We start from the raw sequence: 6,285 nt of genomic DNA, 5'->3' as shown, positions 1-6,285 counted from the left end.
CATGGTCTAGTAATTTAAGTCCTGCACTCATGTCTAGTCTGCTCCAGCACCATTGGATTCCTCATTGATAAGTATTGTACAGAACGTGCTAGACAGTATAATAGTTCATAGTGCAAATTAAACAAGAACACAGCAAGGAGGCATATTTTAAAGTGATCCATCTGGGTGCTTATGTAATGCCACTAAGGTAAACAGGAACCTGCTGCTGCATGTGGGCTGATTGTGGTAACCAAAATACTCTGCCTAGCACCTCAAGTTGGAGGACTCACAGGCATCTTACAGCTTCATCTAGGCCATCTTCCCTCATGTTCCACCCAGAGAGCAATGGTGTTCAGATTGTGGCCTATGGGCCAGATCCAACCTGTGCAGCCATATCATCTGTCATCACAGGTCAGATTACATGGCCCCATGTGCCAGATTGGGTCATGCCATGGGATTGGTCCACAGTTAGATGAGTTGTGTGGGGCTAGTCCACAGTCAGATCCAGCATACCAGTCCAGGCCATGGGGACAGACCAAGCCCGCAAGCCAAATCTAGCCCATGGACTGGTCCTGCGCCACTTGTAAGGCCTGTGGGGTTGGATGGGTTGCACACCAGTAATTCAGAGCATTCTTTTGTGCCCTGCTCAGTCCAGTCATACATGTCCCAAGCAGAGGAGCTTCTGCTAGGGACCTATTTCACTGCCTAGGAGAGCACATAGATGCCTTGGGGGGTGGATTTTCTCACTAGGTCCTGATCCAAAGGCCGCTGAGATAAACAAAAAGATTCCCACTGGCTGGTACGAGCTCCATTCTTCCTTCTTCAGTGTCATCCTCAGCTGTGTTCCCTTGCTGGGCCCTAAAAAGGCTCCTTCCCTTTTAGCATTTCCATCCTACATATACCCATGGCCTGTGATTTTCTGTCCCATCACTAGCCTCACTTAGCCACACAACTCCAGTAGAGGCACCCCCATCTCACCCCTTTTCAGATGCCTGCTCATTTGTAAGACTCCTCATTGACTTTGCCCCACTGTGTCAGTGGCTTCCTGGCAGCAAGGTACCTGGAAAGCAAAGCTCACTGACCTACAAATCTGTGACATACCTAAACAAAGAAAGTACAGCTTGGAGGATTTCCACACACAGAGGAAGAGCACCTGGTAGCTCCTGACTGTGGTGAAGCAAGACTACCCCCGTATCAGGAGCTGCTGTCTTCTATTTCTCCTTGCTAGTGCTACAGCCAGAGCTAATGTTAGACTCCTAGGGAGCCCCTGTCTCCCACGTATATGCTAGAGAACTTCTGTTAACTGGGCCTAATAGGCCCTTTCTTTTTCCCCATGATCTCAGGTCCAAGACATTTAGTCTGGTTGCTTGCCCCTAGCTGTATTCATCCACTGTCTCCTTCGAGCCCAAGCCTATGTGGAGCACAGGAACAAAGCATGGCCTGCAGAACAAAGGGAGTCCATGGAGTGGTGACGTGGGGTGCAGTCACACTTTGCCCTTAATTACCAGGTACAGCCCATAGATACCTCATGAGCAGGGATCCTGGTTTTCTCTGATAAAAAATCACAAATGTTCTGACAAAACCCCCCAAATCTGTTATTAAAATTAAAAGCCCCCTGCAGCCCCCCCAACCCTGCTGGTGCCCCTCACTCTCCCCCCAATGCTTCCCCCAGCCCTGCTGGTGCCTCTCACTGCCACCTAAAGCCCCCTAGTCCTGCAGGTGCCCCTCATTCATCAAAGCCTCCCCATATCTGCTGCTGCTCCTCACTCACTCCCAATGCTTCCCCCAGCCCTGCTGATGCCCCTCACTGCCCCCACAACAGACCCCCACCTTACTCATGCCTCTTGCCCCTACCCCCATCCCCTGCCTCTAGCCCTGCTGAAGGGGGCCCCTGGCTGCCAGGGCTATGGGGCCAGGGACCCAAGTCTGCAACTCCCTGCCCCAAACCGCAGGCAGCTGCAGCAGAAGCAGCATGGAGCCGGCTCACCCACTGCTCTGCCTGCTCAGGCGGTGCCGGGGCCAGGTCCTGGCACCCTCCAGCCCTGCCAGTGCCCTCAGCCATGACCTGCGCCCCTCCAGCCCTGCCAGAGGGGCCCGCGGCCCCCTGCACACCTCGCTTACCTCAGGCTCCAGGAGGAGAGTGAGGCTGAGCTGAGACTAGTGGAGTGGTGGCTGACTGAGAGTCTCAGGCCCCGCCCTTCCCTCTTTCCCCCTCCCCCTCCAGGAAGGGCTAGGGGTTTCTCACCCTGTTTGCAAATAGCTCTTGTAGGCTGGAGCTCAACCAGCCTGCAGAGGTCTTTGCAGAAGCAGGGAATCCACAGGTTTCTCTGCTAAAAGGAGAAATCTGTGTTTTCTCTGATAAAAAAAGGGGAAACCCATGGTTTTCTCTGTTTTTCCATGGGTAATGGAAAACCTGGATCTCTGCTCATGAGGGACCTCATGAGGTAATCTAGTCCAGCCCCTTGCTCAGAGCAGGTCATACCGGATTAAACCACTTCAGCCAAGTGTCTGTCTAACCTGCATTTGAACATTTCCAGGGATGGAGAGCCCACAGATTCTCTAGAGGTAGCCTGTTGTAATGCTTAACTATCCACAGAGTCAGAAAATTTCTCTTAATCCCCACCCTAAACTTCCTCTGCTGCAGTTTGAGGCCCTTACTCCTAGCCCTACCCCTTATAACCGCAGAGAAAAGTCTATCTCCATCCTCTTCGTAATTGCCCTTCGGATGTTTGAAGACTGTTGTTAAATCCTCCCTCAGTCTTCTCTTTTTCAGACTAAAGAGTCTGAGTTCTTTCAGACTTTCAGCATGCAACACTACAACAGAGTGGGTGGACCAATGGACCCTGGGACTTGTTGTCTCAGTGAACCCTATCTCCTTGTTAGAAAGAGAAGCATTTGCTGTGTTCTCCATTTCACATCAATGCCATACACGGCTCAGGTTGCTAGTGATTGTCAGAACCTCTCAATGTCTGGATGCCTCTGGCATAAGGAGAAGCATAATCTGGTCCTCTGGATTCTGGTCCCACCAACCCATCAAGCAGGTGCTGACTCAGTTTGCATTACTGACTCACATATTGCAAAGGAAAGTGTTGGAGGGAGAGGCCTGATTTCCCAAGGAATGCAGTGTTATAAAAAGTGATTGTAAATTATGCATGAGGCTGTTCTGCAAAAGGTCTATTGGAAGTTCTGTTTTCATCTTTCCCAAGGGAAGAGAAAAGGATGAATAGGCACATGTACAAATGAGAGACAGAGTGCGGGTGGGTGTCGTGGACAGGAAGGAAAGTAAAAGGGAAATGAATGGTACATGGAAACACACTTAGCCAAAAAGAGCTAGGGCTGGGGAATCTGGCAAGAGCTAGGCCACATTACAAAGGCCAAAAAGGGCTTTGGACTGGATTTCTGGCTCCTTTGAACTTCCCCACAAGAAGCTAGCTAGATGTCACCAGATGACGATTACCCTGGCAGAGGGAGTCCAGGCGCTGCGTAGCATCAGCAGAACTCCGGCAATTCCCCATCCCAGGCACAGAGCACTGCTGAGCTCTGGCTGCCCTCAGAGGGCACTTTGGGCACTGTTAATATCCTAGACGGGAGCATTATCTAAGATCCTCAGAGCCAGAGTGGAACCAGATGGCACTGGCTCAAGGACCAGGGTCACTCCCTTCCAGGTAACTCCCTTGTAGCTTCTCCTGTTCTGCTCTCAGTGAGGGTTGGATCTCTGGGTTTGTTTTGTCACTTCGGGTCTCCCATATATTACATATTATAGCAGATGTGTGTAGTTACCCAGCCCTCGGGTTTAATGTTATTTACAAATAGAAAATATAAGCAGAAGCCAGGCTCCCCACCCAGATTTTCAGCCTGGAGGGGATTAATAAGTACCAGACCCATTCTTCTCATTGGAGATAAGAAAGACCACTGAAATCCTATTAAGCTAGAGTCTCTGACAGCCCTAGATAAAAGAACTGGAATTGCTTCTCTATCACACAGCAGAAATGTGCCCTTTGGGTGGCCTGAGCATTGGAGGGGGACTGCCATCCTAAGGGGCAGATGAACAAATGTTTAAGAGCTATTCAGCTTGTGGGAAAGCTCATGCTATAGTGCAAAGCCCTGGGACACACATGCCAGCCCCTCAAACATAATGCACTGCTGTTCAGGGTGAGGGGGAGGTTTTCACTGGACAGAATGAGACTTGTCCCAAGATTTCTGTGTCCCTTTGCAGTGGATGGCCTGTCCAAGTTTGGTGCTTTCTTTTGTGCTCCCAGGCCAATAGGAAAGTGATGCTGTGGGTTACAACAGTGGACAAGGATGCAGAAATTCTGGTTCTGCCTTTGCCTCTGCCGCAGGCCTTGGGGGAGTCGCATCCTTCTGTTCTGAGCTGCTACTTGATGGGTGTCATGTGCTCAGGGAGTGTCTGGAGAGACTCCCATGCTAGTTCCCTGGATCCCAGACTTGGAAATGGATGCACATGATTTGGCTGGGATCTGCCACATGAAAAAGCAGCATTACTGTCAATACTGCTTGAATGCTGAACCTGCCAGGCACAATCTGTCTCTGCTCCATGCACCCCACAGGCCATACATGCAACAAGGCTTGTGCAGCAGTTCTGGCACATACAACACTGGTGGGAGGCTGTAACTCAGTGAGGATGGATCAGGGGAGAGGCAGGTATGGAGGCACTGCTTTGACTCCTTGCAGGAAGTAGCCCTTTAGAGCAGGAGCCTAGTGCTCAGCGTGCTGCAGTTGGGACACATGGAAAACATTTCCACAGCATCTGTTTTAATGTAAGCGATTAATTTGGCAGAGTTACAGGTGAGGAGAAGCAGGTAATTTACTGGCCCATTTCCTTGTGTGTGGCTGGTGAATTAGGTTCCAGCCTATGAGTGGGCACAGCTCTGAACTTCTCTGCCTGCCTGTAATGTGGGGTCCCTTTAAGATCACCATAAAACTGTCACCTAAGAGCACTGGCAATGCTGGGGGAAGAAGCCGGCGGAGTACAAGCTGTTCCAGTGTAGGAAGCAGCAGCTGGATCCTTGCCAAATGCGATGGGGCTGTCCCCATTCATGGCTGTGTGTCTGGATTTACTGCCCACAGAACAGAACAGAGCTCTCACCTCTTGCAATGGCACAAAGTGTGCGCCTCAATCTCAGGGAGTCCTGCTCTTCTCAGCCACCAAAGCAATCTCTGCCTGTCCTGTGGTACAACATGAGGCAGCTCCCCCTGCTCGAGATGCCAAGGCAACAGCTTCCTCACAGCCTGCCTGGGACCCAGTGCCATAGCAAGCGGGGGAGGAGAGGGGAGAGGCGAGTAGGGCGACTGCCCTGGGTGCCAAAGTGAAGGGATGAATAGGTGCTGCCCAGCCAGGGAGGGCATGGGACAGAGCCGCTAGTGGTTTATTGGGGGGGCATGGGGATGGGGGAATGGTGGCTCCCACCACTGCCTACACTCCCAGGGAAGCATGGGCGGGGGGTACCCCCTGGATCTGTAGGTGGGGCGAGGGCAGGCAGCTGTTGCGGGATTTGCCCCAGCTGCCAAACTTCCTTGCCACGGCACTGCTGGGACTTGTAAGCAGTTCACGCCACATAGGTACAAGGGAAGAAGGGCAAACCAACTTGTGTGCCCACAACAGCATGGTCCTATAGAAAGGCCATCAGGTCTGTTACTCAGGACACCTGGATCTATGCTCTGACCTCCTGTGTGACCTTAGGCAGATCACTCTGGCTGTCGGATTCCCCTGCCACTCCTGACGGTTATCCCTGTAGCCTGTCACCCCTTCAAACTGGGGCTGCCTTTTACTGTGCATCTGTATGATGTCCAGCACAGTGAGGCCCTAATCCCAGTTGCTTTGGCTATCTGCTACTGTAATAAGTGATAAACTAGACAAGGCAAAGCACATCAACAACGTGCTGCACAGTAACCATGCCATCTGACACCATGTAAGGGGCACTGCACTCTCCTACCTAGGGTCTGAACCTACGTGACGTTCTGGCATCAAGAGTGGTGAGTGCTCAGCCCTGAAGAGCGGTCTGATGCAGGCTGTTATGGACAGTTTTCTTAGTGCAGCTTTTAATTAGATGCCATGCATGTGGACAGTTTTTCTTTAAACCAGCAACAGCACAGAGTGATACCAAGAAGTAATAAACAGTGACTGCCTAATACTAGTGATTATCACCATATGCTGTCAATTGAGCAGCAAGCACTAATGATCATTACATTGTTTTTTGTATAATGATCCCGGCCATTACTATCAGCATGTGGAACCCATGCAGCCAGGGGAGAGCACGCTGGAGGCTGTTCTGGCTCATGGGTCAG

Source organism: Crocodylus siamensis, chromosome 10 (genome assembly GCF_052110815.1).
Source record: "Crocodylus siamensis isolate JL-2025a chromosome 10, ASM5211081v1, whole genome shotgun sequence".
Classification (NCBI taxonomy): Eukaryota; Metazoa; Chordata; order Crocodylia; family Crocodylidae; genus Crocodylus; species Crocodylus siamensis.
Note: the sequence above shows the minus strand (reverse complement) of the source record.